Source organism: Bufo gargarizans, chromosome 3, assembly GCF_014858855.1.
Source record: "Bufo gargarizans isolate SCDJY-AF-19 chromosome 3, ASM1485885v1, whole genome shotgun sequence".
Lineage (NCBI taxonomy): Eukaryota > Metazoa > Chordata > Amphibia > Anura > Bufonidae > Bufo > Bufo gargarizans.
Window position 1 is genome coordinate 568385962 of NC_058082.1, and position 14041 is coordinate 568400002.

Consider the following 14041-nt stretch of genomic DNA (forward strand, 5'->3'; position numbering starts at 1 on the left):
AATCTGTGGGAAAATGGGTGAGTATATTACATGAAGCTGCGCGGACGTTCAGACCTGTAAGTCAGGCTATCCAGGCTGCAGTACCAGCGATGACCACCTGGTGGCAGTGTAGAGTCCTACATGCTTCACAGTGATAATTTGTAGGCTAGTCTAGGGTTCCGAGCTGGTAAGTGTCGTTCTGCGCCATAGACCCCCACCCAGAATACGATCACCATGAAAGGATTACACGTTAGATTTATTTTATGGCTGCGGTAAGTGACACAAGAAGCAGAGAGGATCATGGGTAATATATAAATGCAATGTCCTTCATAGAAAAACAAATCCTTCCTGCACATGACGGGGAAGAGTGTGAAGAGTAAGGCAGCCGCCCTGTCTGTTAGCTGGGACTACATGACCAGGTCACCCTCTCGGACTGGACCTCCACCTGCTGAAACACTCTGTGCTGCTGTGCACCCTTCTCATCCTACTACAGTATGTAACTCCCACACTATGGTCCCAGACATTATCAGCACACTCCTCTACTGAGATGTACTCTGTGCTACTGGGGGTCCTGCTCCTTGAATTATATAGCGGAGTATATGACCTTACACAAGATTGGCACGCTGCTGTCCTGAAATACTCTGTGCTGCTGGAAGAACCAATTCTTTCCTATATCTGCACCATGCACCTCACCTTCTGGCGCTCTTTAGGCTGTTCCATCATGGCCACCTGTCTAGTAAAACCTGCACATAAGTAATGCACCATCATGAAGACGACTTGTCCAGTGTCCCTGAGGTCTGGGCACTGAATGGCTGCCATGTGTTCGTCTCATCCAGTGACTTCTGTAGTGCTTCATGTCTGCAGGACTTGTGCTACCAGATGCCTCCTGACAGCCTGAATCCATAGAAATGACACCAGAGGAGAAGACGTTCTGAAGATGGAGTCACCCAGCTGATATACCCAGGACGACATGCAGGGCAAGCTACCTGACCTGCAGAGCTTACAGTCCATGGATGATCTCCAGAGGTTAGAAGGACACAGCTGAGAAGTCAATGAAATGTCTCTGAGAAGATGCAGCTCCAAGTTCATCCTTTAGGAGACCTGGGGGAGAAAACGGCTGTTACTGACGGCATTATAGAGGACGGCAGGGGTCGTGCCCTGTGTCTGAGCGACTCTCTGATGGCTTCTCATATAGATATATAGACAAAGAAGATCCTGAAGACTAAATCTGGTGTAGACAACTTCTACTACCTCCATGAAGACTCTCATCTCCAGGGCAGTCCTCATGGAGGCATAGGTGGTACATCTACCAGAGGCTGTCACCCACCTGCCGCCCACCAGGAGCTGCATGGCAGCTAAATATTAGTGATGAGCGGCAGGTGCCATATTCGATTTCGACGAAATTCACGAATATTCGATAGAATATTCGTTTTATATTCGTCGAAATCGAATATTCGTCATTATTCTTGTTATCGCGATTAATATGCGATTTAAATAATCGCGTATTGCGATTGTAACTTAAAGGCTACTCTCCTATTGAAATAGCAATGCGATTAATTCAAGTTATAATAATCGAATTTCGATTTTAACTTAGCACTGCTATATTCCATATTAGGCTAGAATTAACGAATATGGAATATAGCAGTGCTAAGTTAAAATCGAAATTCGATTTTTATAACTTGAATTATTCGCATTGCTATTTCAATAGGAGAGTAGCCTTTAAGTTAAAATCTAAATTCGATTATTATAACTTGAAATAATCGAATTGCGATTTCAACGTAATTCTCAAATCCGACAGTACATTCTAGTATATGGAGACGTTCCCATGGTGATGGGGACGCTCCATGAGCACGGAAGTCGGCAGAAGCGGCAACGGGCACTGACTGGAGCAGCCAGGAAGCCAAAGGACAGGTAAGAACTACTTTAGGGACGTGGGAAAGAAAAAAATATAACAATAAAAAAAAAAAAAAAAAGAAAAACGAATATTCGAAATATCGAATTTATAGCACTATATTCGAAATATTCGTGAATTAGCGAAGTGCCGATATTCGCGAAAAAATTTCGATATTCGAATATTCGCGCTCAACACTACTAAATATACACAATGATGTGCACTGACCGCCGCAGGCACAGGGGACTCGGAAGAGGCCACATAAACACCCTACAATGAGACGTTGAAATCCTTACTGAGCTTGCTGTCCCTCGTGGACTCTGTGGTCACCCGTTTTGTCGTCATCGAGGCAGAAGCCAAGAAGTGTCGGATGATGAGTCTGAAAACAGGTCGCTGACAACCCCCAGCACCAGGGTCTGATGTAGTCCTCAGGCAGCACCTCCTGACCTTCTACCATATGCCTATTGCACACGACCGTATGTATTTTGCGATCCACAAAAAAACGAATCCGCAAAAAATACGGATGACGTCGGTGTGCATTCCGTGGCCCCTAATAGAACAGTACTCTCCTTGTCTGAAATGCGGACAATAATAGGACAAGTTCTATATTTTAGCGAAACGGAAATACGTAAACAGAATGCACATGGGGTACCTTCCGTTTTTTTTTGTGGACCAATTAAAATGAATGGTTCTGCACACGGTCCGCAAAAAAACTAGAAAGAAAATACGTTTGTGTGCAAGAGGCCTTAGGGTACATGTACACAAACTTATATTTGAAACCATTCATTTCAATGGGTCCGCAAAAAAAACCTGAAGTTACTCCGTGTGCATTCTGTTTCCGTATGTCCGTATTTCCTTTCCGCAAAAAAATAGTCCTATTATTGTCTGCATTACGGACAAGGATAGTACTGTTGGCTAACAGTAGGTGTCCTGCATCTGATCAGGAAAAATCCCATCAAAGGAGTGTTTTACAATACCGTATTGTTCTGTCCTGGGGAGGTTGGGGGTTTGTAACTCAATCTTCTCTAGCCAGATGTAAAGGAGTGGGTGAGGGACCGTAACCCTCTCACCTTGCAAGAGGCGGCCAGGATGGCAGATTAATACACGGAGGCCTGGAAACCAGAACTACCTTTCCCCAAACCCCAACCACTTCGGGTCGATGCCCCAGCAGAACCACCAGGAAGGAGCCATCAACCATCTCAGTGACCTGCAGCAGCGGCCTATAGACCTCCACAGACTACTGGACCTCACTGTTTCCGGTGCAAGCAAGTGGGACACTACCGCAGGGACTGCCCGCTGGAACAACCCCGACCGATTTAAAATCGTCCAGCAGGTACCAACGCCAGGGCAGCAGTTCACTCAATTGATTACCCGGTCCAAACTACTTGGGAGGCCCGGGAGTTAACCAGAGAAGAGTCACTGGGGTTCCTTCATGAAGCCAATCCGGTACAGGCAGCCAGTGGGGCAACCGACAACACCACCGCCAACTGGTGATGTTTAATGGTGAAACTGTCCAAGGCCTCCGGGATACAGGGGCCACCATCTCACTGATTAAGAGACATTTGCTCAACAACGACAACCACCAGCCAGGCAATTCTATTGCTGTTCGGGTGGTAGGGGGAACCGTCTATAGAATCCCTACTGCCCAGGTTCATTTGGATTGGGGTGTGGCGTCTGGAACAGTAAAGGTGGGGGTCATGAAGGATTTGCCCACCAATGTAATACTCGGCAATGATTTGGCTCCTCTTACATCTGCCATTATACCTGCACTCAACCAGGAGATTCACGCTGTAACTACCAGAGCCCAGAGTCGCACTACAGAAAACCTCTCAGAAACTCCGGGGACCCAGGTACGATCCACTTCCCCGACAGCGTCAGTAGAGCCCCTACCCTGGAATACCCCTGAGGATTTTGGTAAACAGGTAGCGGGAGACCCCACCTTACTAAAGTACCAGGAAAAAGCTGTAACTGATCAAGGGGGGCTGGAGGGGGAGCAGTATGTGTTGGAAGGTAGCAGATTGTGTAGGCTAACAGATTCTAGGGCAAATGCCTCAGGGCCCAAACAGAAATGCCAGCTAGTAGTTCCCCAGCTAGTAGGAGCTGTTGAGAATTGGGCACGACATCCCCTTAGCTGGGCATTTAGGAATTCAGCGGACGTCATACCGGGTGACCTAAAACTTTTTCTGGCTGGGAATCTCTAATGATGTCCAACGATATTGTTAAACTTGTGAAGTATGCCAACGGGTGGGCAAGAGAGGTGACCACCCTAAAGCTAAAATGATTCCCATGCCCATCATTGAAGAACCTTTTAGTCGGGTAGCGGTGGATTTAATAGGGCCCCTGGCTCAACCTAGCCGCTCTGGTAAACGTTACAGCCTAACCATAGTGGATTACGCCACTAGGTACCCCGAAGCAGTAGCGGTGCCCAATATTGAGGCTGAGACAGTAGCAGATGCCCTGGTTAAAGTATTCTCAAGAGTAGGATTTCCCCGAGAAATTCTATCTGACCAGGGTACCCAATTGACGGCGACCGTAACACATCAGCTATGCAAGGTCTATGGGATAAAACCCCTGATGAGCTCCCCGTATCACCCCCAGACTAATGGAACTCGGAAGCAAATGCTGAAGACGTTCACGGCCGCCTACAGAGACTGGGAGCGTTTCCTGCCTCATCTCCTCTTTGCTTATAGGGAGGTGTCCACAGGAATCAACTGGCTTCTCGCCCTTTGAGCTGCTATATGGGAGGTGAGTGAGGGGACCCATAGATCTTATTAAGGAGCACTGGGAGGGGGCCATAGAGTCAGCAGGGACCCCGGTGGTACCATATGTGCTGGAGTTGAGAGACCGTATGGAGGCATTGACTCAGATGGTACGCGAGAACCTTCAGGTGTCCCAGCGGCGCCAGCAGGTATGGTATGACTGGAATGCCCGACACCGTAGTTTTTAAATTGGACAGAAGGTTATGGTACTTAAACCGGTCAGGCATGACAAACTACAGGCTGCCTGGCAGGGACCATACCAGATTATTGGGAAGATATGTGACACTACGTACCGTGTCGCCAGCTGTGAGAACGAGGATGTGAAGCGCACATTTCACATCAACATGCTCAAGGAGTACAAAGGGAGAGAGGAAGAGGTGGCGGCTGTATGTGCCCCAGCATCTGAAGATACGGATCACTTACCGTTACCTGATCTGCTAGGGAGTGACCAGAGAGAAAGGGACATAGAGTTGGTACACTTGGGGGAACGGCTGTAACCACAGGAGCGGACCCAGGCGATCACCTTTCTGGATGCCAAACAGGCCACGTTCTCTCAGGAGCCCGGGTACACTAGACTAGCAACCAACAGGGTAGAGACTCCATTGAAGCAACCCCCCTACCGCATCCCTGAGGCAGTCTGGGAAGGGATGCGTAAGGAAATTAAGGAGATGCTCCGCTTAGAAGTCATGGGGGATTCTAAAAGCTTTTGGGCATAAAACATTTACAGTGGCCTACCCGATGCCCCGAGTAGACGAACTGTTGGACCGTATTGCTAGAGGGAAGTATCTAACTACTATCAACTTATGCAAGGGCTACTGGCTAATTCCCCTAGCCGAGGATGCTGTTCCCAAATCCGCCTTCGTCACTCTGTTCGGCTTGTACCAATTTAGAGTCTTGCAGTTCGGAAGGAAGAATGCCCCAGCTACATTCCAAAGAATGGCAGATCGTCTCCAAGATGGTCTCCAGGATTATGCGTGCTGTGGGAATCAGCTCTGCTAGAGGCAGGATTGGCCGACTAGCGAACAGTCAGAGACAGTGACAACTCGAGATGAAGTCCAAAGAAAGTCCCACTTTATTGTGGTTTCAAATAGCAAAACAAAAGGCCTTGACATTTTAGGCAAAATATAAAACAAATCCTGCTTGTCTGAGCACCATCTAAACAGTATTTCACTAATTGTCCTAAACATGGCACTTTCAGCCTTGTAGTTCATCACAGCGAGCTACTCACACGCACCCTCATATCAGATCCAGGTCTCTCTCAGGCCCAGACTCTCTGCCCGGGTTCTCTTCATGCAAGTGCTGTGGGTGCAGCTAATCAGGCAGCAGGCTAGATCCCTTACCAGAAGTGGACTGCGGATTGGGGAACCTGCCCAGCTCTTCCCCAATCCAAGCTCCAGGCCTTATACCGGCTTTTTACAAAGCTTGGGCTTGCCGCTACATACTGGGCATACCCTGGAGCATATGACAGGATTCTGTGGGACAAATACCTGCCATCAATCACTTTGCCTGTCACTGTCTCACAGTGTACATACCGGGACGACATAGAAATTAGTGATGAGCGGGAGGTGCCATATTCGATTTCGCAATATTTTGCGAATATTCGATTGAATATTCGTGTTATATTCGTCGAAATCGAATATTCGTAATTATTCCAATTATCGCGATTAATATGCGATTTAATTAATCGTGTATTGCGATTTATATATTTTTTTTCCCTTAGGCAACGCTCCTATGACTAATTGACTATGGCTAGGCTAATATGTGTATTTTACGTATATTCTTAATATTGCTCTAACTTCGTCTTTTAGAATATTTGTAATATTCTAAAAGACGAAGTTAGAGCAATATTACGAATATTCTAAAAAGACGAAGTTAGAGCAATATTAAGAATATTCGTAAAATACACATATAGAATGTAATTTAGCTAATATACTGCTATAGTAATTTTTTTAATAGTGTATATATTTTACAAAACTTAAAGCGAACCTTTCACCTCATTTTCACTTTATAAACTAGCAACAGTACCTTATAGATTATCTTCAGTGTGTTGTTATACATGTTAGTGCCGCTTTCCTGCGCTGTTTATTCTTGAAAAAATCGTCTTATAAAGTTCTCATTTCCTGCTCCTGAAGTCACGCTACAAGTCAAGGGGGTAGCCGTTCCCTCACCTCTGGCTGTACCTCCCCTGCCCTAACCCCGCCTCTATGCGCTGTAATTGACAGCCGGCTCAGTCGCCGGGACCGCGCTTGTGAATCATGCGCATGCGCCGCCCTCCTCATTCGCCGTGCGATCCCGTCTTTCTTGCGGACACAAGCGCGATCCTGTAACAGAATTGCGCATGCGCCGTCCGTGATGCCTGCCTGTCTCGCGCTTGTGTCCGCAAGAAAGACGGGATCGCGCGGCGAATGAGGAAGACGGCGCATGCGCAGGATTCACAAACGCGGTCCCGGTGACTGAGCCGGCTGTCAATTACAGCGCATAGAGGCGGGGTTAGGGCAGGGGAGGTACAGCCAGAGGTGAGGGAACGGCTACCCCCTTGACTTGTAGCGTGACTTCAGGAGCAGGAAATGAGAACTTTATAAGACGATTTTTTCAAGAATAAACAGCGCAGGAAAGCGGCTCTAATATGTAGAAGAACACACTGAAGAGAATCTATAAGGTACTGTTGCTAGTTTATAAAGTGAAAAGGAGGTGAAAGGTTCGCTTTAAGTTTTGTAAAATATGTACACTATTAAAAAAATTACTATAGCAGTATATTAGCTAAATTACAGTCTATATGTGTATTTTACGAATATTCTTAATATTGCTCTAACTTCGTCTTTTAGAATATTCGTAATATTGCTCTAACTTCGTCTTTTAGAATATTCCGAATATATTAAGAATATATGTAAAAAGTTGAAATCGCAATTCGATTATAACTTGAATTAATCTAATTGCGATTTCAACGTAATTCTCAAATCCGACAGTACATTCTAGTATATGGAGACGTTCCCATGGTGATGGGGACGCTCCATGAGCACGGAAGTCGGCAGAAGCAGCAACGGGCACTGACTGGAGCAGCCAGGAAGCCAGGAATCCAAAGGACAGGTAAGAACAACTTTAGGGAAGTGGAAAAGAAAAAAATATAACAAATAATAAAAAATAAAAAAAAGAATATTCGATTTCGCGAATATATAGAACTATATTCTAAATATTCGCGAAATCTCGAAGTTACGATATTCGAGAAAAAAATTCGCAATTCGAATATTCGCGCTCAACACTAATAGAAATCTTCAGCGACTCATGGGAAGCCCACTTAGAACACATAGGGACCGTATTGGACAGGATCAGAGCAGCTGGTTTGACCTTGAAACCAGAGAAATGTCACACTGGTATGGTGGAAGTTCCGTTTCTGGGACACAGGGTAGGATGTGGGAAACAACGACCGGAGCCTGCTAAAATTGAGGCTGTTGCCAATTGGCCCACTCCCCGTACCAAGACACATGTTATGGCTTTTTTAGGGACAGCCGGTTACTATAGACGCTTTTTTCCTGACTATAGCGGCCTGGCCAAACTCTTGACAGACCTGAAAAAGAAAAACTTACCCCAACAGGTCCTGTGGTCCCCGGAGTGAGAGACAGCCTTCCAAACCTTAAAACAAGCTCTTGTAAATGCACCGGTTCTCGCTGCCCCTGATCCTAACAAACGTTTTATCGTCCATACAGATGATTCCATGTTTGGACTGTTAAGCCAGGTCGGAGAGGATGGGGGGGGGGGAGCACCCAGGAGCCAATTTCAACCAGAAACTGTTGCCCTTTCCCTATGGCCGTGCATTCACCCTCATCACCGACCACAATCCCTTAGTCTGGCTCAATCGAGTCGCAGGGGATAACGCCCGTCTTCTCAGGTGGAGTCTAGCCCTACAACTGTACGACTTCACTATACACTACTGGCCTGGCAAGCTGAACGGGAATGCAGATGGCCTATCCAGACAGCCTGAGTTGGTAGCGTAAGTTTTATCAGGTACTACCCAGACAGCCCCAAGTCGACCCAAAAGGGTCCAACTGTGTCTGCCGGAACTGTAAGCAAGGGGGGAGCAGTGTGAAGGAGAGCCCTTTCACTATGGATTTGTTCACACCTTTTTGTTTGTTTATTTCCTTCATTTTGGTTGTTTGTTCGGTCCCCGAGCAGAGACCCCTCACCCTGGAACGCCAAGAACCTTGCATCTGTTCAGGAAAATCCCATCAAAGGAGTGTTTTACAATACTGTATTGTTCTGTCCTGGGGAAGTTGGGGGTTTGTAACTCAATCATCTCCCAGGCTATCGGGGAGGTGTTCTGTGCACTGTATAATTGGCTGCGTGTGCCAATAAAGTCAGGCTTGGTTTACCCAGCATTAAGCCTCGGCTCATGTGTGGGGGTTATAGTAGTCAACCTTTATAGCTTAATTGCGGTGCAGCTGAGAAAAAGGGGGAACCCGTGACAGTGAGAGTTGGTCAGACCATCTCAAGTACTATTGGTCTATAATCTATATCAATGGTCACTAGATGACGAGCACCTTCCGGCAGGTGTCTACATCCTTTCAGGGTTGACTTGATTGAAGTTAACCCTTTTCTTGGTAGGAGCAGTAATAGTTGTGACCAAAGAAGAGGAGAATAAACTGGTAGTAATAATTACCAAATCCCCAGAAGGGCTCTCCTTGAAGTAAAGAGACATGACCTCAGTTTTGAGGCGCGATAATGGGTAAACCCTGCCACAAGGAGGAAGAAGATCACTGAAGACGTCAACATGGTTCAGGCAATCCAGACCACACTTGTACTAGAGGCTAAGGTGGACGGATTACTGGTAAGGAACGATAGTGACAATCTTCTCCCCAGTGGATAATCTGACCGGAGTTCCAGTCTCGTGTTCGCTTGCCAACTAGCATTGTTGGGGAGGTTTCTACGTCACTGCCTTGCATGTGAGCTTGGGTCAGGCCGTTTCCTAGCTTGGTCTGGTTATTTTCAGATGGAGTTTCAGTTTGCTGAGCCTTTATATGTCCAATCCTTTTGCTTCTCTGGTGGCTGGTGATTCTGATTCCAGTGTCAGTGTCTTGTTCTTGTCTGTTGTGTTGTACCAGTGTATCCTGGGACCAGTGGTCCTCCAGCCTTTCATTGTTGTCAGTGTTGAGGTGGGTTCAGTTGGATTTTGCTTTGTCTTGCTTGGTTGTATTCAGAGCCGGGTCAGTTCTGTAGTGTTTTTATGTCTGCTGTCATTCACCGCTACCTGGTTGCCACCCGTCTACTCAAAATTCTTCATTCGTTGCTATCTTCATAGAGTTCCCATCCTCTATCGGTGAGTTGATTTCAGTACATTGTTCTCTGCCAGGGTTTATAGGTGCTTCATATGTCATTCTTCAGACCACCCGGTTGTTGTGCACTTTGACTCAAATGTTCGCGAGCCGCGCGTTCTCGACGGGCCCCATTCGCTTTAATGGCAGGTGAACCTAAAAAACCTTCAGGTCATATTTGCAGCCACCAAATATTTACTAGAAGTGCACAAATAGTCCCACAACATGGACAGTGACATACCAGAGGGGGATCAATGGCAAAAATTCCCATAAAAAATATGTATTTTAATCAGGGGCCGGTTTTATGCGTCTTAAACGGAAACTCTCAAAAATGTGCCCTGTTGGAGCCTAGAAAAATGTTATTTTAGGCTATGGGAGTAGAGGCCCCAAAAATTAGGCATTCATCTGACAGAAAAGATCAAGCGATTATGTGGCTGGAGGTATATTATGCGGTCAGTGGATAACAATTTTACTGCAGGCCACTGGAGTAGAGGCCCCAAAAATTAGGCATTCCCCTGACAGAAAAAAACTTGAGATGATGTGGCTGGAGGTACAATAGGCGGTCACCGGCAATTTTTTTTTACTGTAGGCCACTAGAGTAGAGGTCCTAAAAATTAAGCATTCACCTGACAGAAAAGGCCTTTTATGCCGCTGTATATATATAAGACAAGGACCATTATTTGTTCTGGTTGATGGCGGATATGTGTGGGCTGGCATGAGGAAATTCAATTACACATGGTCGTCACAGGTGTTGAATTCCTCCGAGATCCATGCCTCATTAATTTTTAGAAATGTGAGATAGTCCACACTGTCGTGAGCTAGGTGACTGCGCTTATCGGTCACGATCCCCCCTGCTGCACTGAACGTCCTTTCGGACAGGACACTCGACGAGGGGCAAGCCAAGAGTTCCATGGCAAATTGTGCCAGCTCTGGCCACAGGTCAAGCCTGCCCACCCAGTAGTCCAGGGGTTCCTCGCTTCTCAGAGCGTCCACATTGGCCGTTAACCCGATGTAGTCGGACACCTGGCGGTCTAGGCGTTCCCTGAGGCTGGACCTAGAGGGCTGCTCTTGATGGGTTGGCTGCAAGAATGATCTCATATCCGAAGTGACCAACACATCTTCAAACCGCCCTCTTCTTGCATGCGCTGTTGGATTGATACCTACAACTGTTTCGCTGTGGGTGGAAATTCCTCTGCCAGCGCCCGCAACAGCAGAATGCAGCATCTCTCGCAGCAAGGCCAGGAAATGCTGCATTCTGCCAGCCGTCTGTGATGATGGTAACATGTCCGCCATTTTGTGTACTGGGGGTCTAAGTACGTTGCCATCCAGTACTGGTCCTTGCCCTGTATGCTTTTTATACGGGGGCCCCTCTTCAAACACTTGCGCATGAAGGCCCCCATTTGCACTAAATTGGAAGCGGTGGAGCGGCCTGGCTCCTGCTCATCGTCCAGGAGAATGTCGTCCTCCCCTCAGCCACGGACAACACCAGGGATCCCCGAAAAGTTTAAAATCCCCCTCAAACCCTGCTCTTTTTGCTCCTCTTCCAGCCACCATCCTCCTCTGACTCCTCTTCAGACTCCTGCTGACTTGTCTCAGATGGAGTAGCCTCATCTTTGCGACTTCCTCATCTTTCTGCTCCTCGACGGCTTGATCAATGACACAACGCAATGCACGCTCCAGAAAGAAGGCGTAAGGTACGATGTCACTGATGGCGCCCTGGCTGCGACTGACCAGTTTGGTGATCTCATCAAATGGCCGCAGAAGTCTGCATGCGTCGCGCATGAGCAGCCACTGGCGCGGTGAAAAGAAACCAAGCTCCCAGAACCTGTCCTGCCGCAGAGTTCGTACAGGTAGTCGTTAACGGCATGTTGCTGCTGGAGCAGCCTGTCAAGCATATACAAGGTGGAGTTCCAGCGCGTCGGGCAGTCACAAATCAGACGTCTGACGGGCAGGTGGTGTCGCCGCTGAACGTCAGCAAGGCGAGCCATGGCCATGTAAGATCTTCTGAAATGGCCAGAGATTTTCCTGGCCTGCCGCAAGACGTCCTGGACCCGCGGTATTTGGCAACGAATCGCTGCACGACTAAGTTCCGGACGTGTGCCATGCATTTTGCCCTGTTTCAGCGCGCTCAGCAGATTGGCACTGTTGTTGCACACCACTTTACCCACTGCCAAATTGAGCGGGGTTAGCCACTGATCTCCTGTGACCGCAGAGCTGAAAGCAGTGCATGACTGGTGTGGCTCTTGGCTTCCAGGCACAACAGCCGCAGCACAGCATGGCAACGTCTCACCTGTCACGTCGTATAGGTTCTGGGAGCTTGGGGAGTGCAGCGGAAGAGGCGGTAGCAGTGGAAAAGGAGGAGTCAGCCGAGGAGGAGACGGAGGATGGAGTAGGAGGAGGAGAAGAAGAGGCAGGCCTGCATGCAATCCGTGGCGATAACACCAAATCCACACTGGTGCCACGGGTTACATGCTTGACGGCCGTCAGAAGGTTCACCCAGTGGGCAGTAAAAGTTATGTACCTTCCCTGCCCGTGTTTGCTAGACCACGTGTCTGTGGCACCGACATTGTCTTGGCACCGACACTGCGTGCCAGAGATACATTCACCTGCCGCTGAATGTGGCCATATAGCTCTGGGTTGCCCTTCTGGGAGAAATATTTCCTTCCAGGGACCTTGAGGTGTGCCAATGGCCACAAATTTTCTAAAGGCCTCCAAGTCCACCAGTTTATATGGCAGTAGTTGGCGGGCTAGCAGTTCCGACAAGTCAGCGGTCAGCCGTTGGGCAAGAGGGTTATCCAGCGTCATCAACTTTTTACACTCGAACATTTGGGCCACAGAAGCCTGCCTTGTGCCAGATGAACGCGACAACGGCACGGTGGAGTGAAGTAAAAATGGGAGGAGGGAGGAGAAGGACATGGAGCACCGGGAGTGTGGCTTTGTAGGTTCTGACGGCGTTGGTCCCACTGGACTCGCTGATGGGAGGCCAGGTGCCTTCTTAAGGTGGTCGTCCCTAGGTGAGTGTTGGGTTTACCACGACTTATGCGTTGACAGCACAGGCTGCAGATGGCATCACTATTGTCAGCAGCAGACACGTTAAAAAAAGCCCACACTGCGGAGCCATGTGCCGGCGTCCTGGGAGCGCAAGATGTGACCGTGCATGGTGGATGGCTCACTCCAGATACATTAGCAGTCTGGTTTTTGCCTCCTGTGCACTGTGAGTTCTTCCTGCTTCTCCTCCCTATCTGCTGCTCCGTCTCTCCCTCTGAACTCCACTCCTCTTCCTCTATTGTGGGCACTACATGACATACATCGACACGTCATCATCGTCCCCTTCACCACCACTGACATTAGAGATATCGGAGTAGGCAGCAACAGCGGGGACCACCCTCTTTGGGCTGATCTGGGCACAGTCGTCAGACCGCTGGGTGGCGGCCGTTGCTACCTCCTCTTCCTCATCCGATGTCAAGAATGGCTGCGCATCGTTAAGGTCTGGGAATGAATGGGAAAATAATTCTCGAGTGGAGGGGCAACGGTGGTGGTGGTGGCGGTGGTGTCTTTTGGGGTGCGCACAGCAGAGTGTGAGGAGGGTGCAGATACAGAGGATGAGGAGGGTGCAGAAGCGGAAGGCTGAGTGAGCCACTCAACCAACTCTGGTGCGTCCTTTGAAGTAATCGCACGAGCCTTCTCCAACTTCCCACTTGGGCACCGGCCTGGTGCACCTGCCCGACCCCTACCACCCCTGCGGAACAGCTTGCCTCTTTCTCTGCCTGTCATTTTCAAAATGACCCTGTGCCTAAGTCCCTAGAGAAGAGCAGTATTTGTGGAAGAAGGTATATCACAGGCCTCAATCAGTATTTTGTAGAAGCAGGTATATAGAACACCTGAATCAATATTTTGTGGAAGCCGGTATATCGCACCCCTCAATCAGTATTTTGTGGAAGCAGGTATATCGCAGGCCTTCATCAGTTTTTTGGGGGGCAACAGGTATATCACACCCGTTGCAAATAGTTGTTCCAATAATGCTTGTCCTTCTGTATAGCTGCAGTATTACTCAGTCACTATGCAGTGCAATATTATTTAGTCACTATGCGGTGCAGAATTACTCA

At 48.1% G+C, this 14041-nt stretch overlaps 1 protein-coding gene across 1 annotated transcript in view; it reads right to left on the reverse strand.

The window, feature by feature from the left end:
- Nucleotides 1-267: 267 nt before the first annotated feature.
- The window catches only part of LOC122933268 (V-set domain-containing T-cell activation inhibitor 1-like), a 93945-nt gene continuing 80171 nt past the window's right edge, over nt 268-14041 (reverse strand). The window contains exon 6 of the mRNA XM_044288143.1: nt 268-1080. The gene's annotated coding sequence lies outside the window, so the exon portion shown is untranslated. The remainder of the gene's footprint in view (nt 1081-14041) is intronic.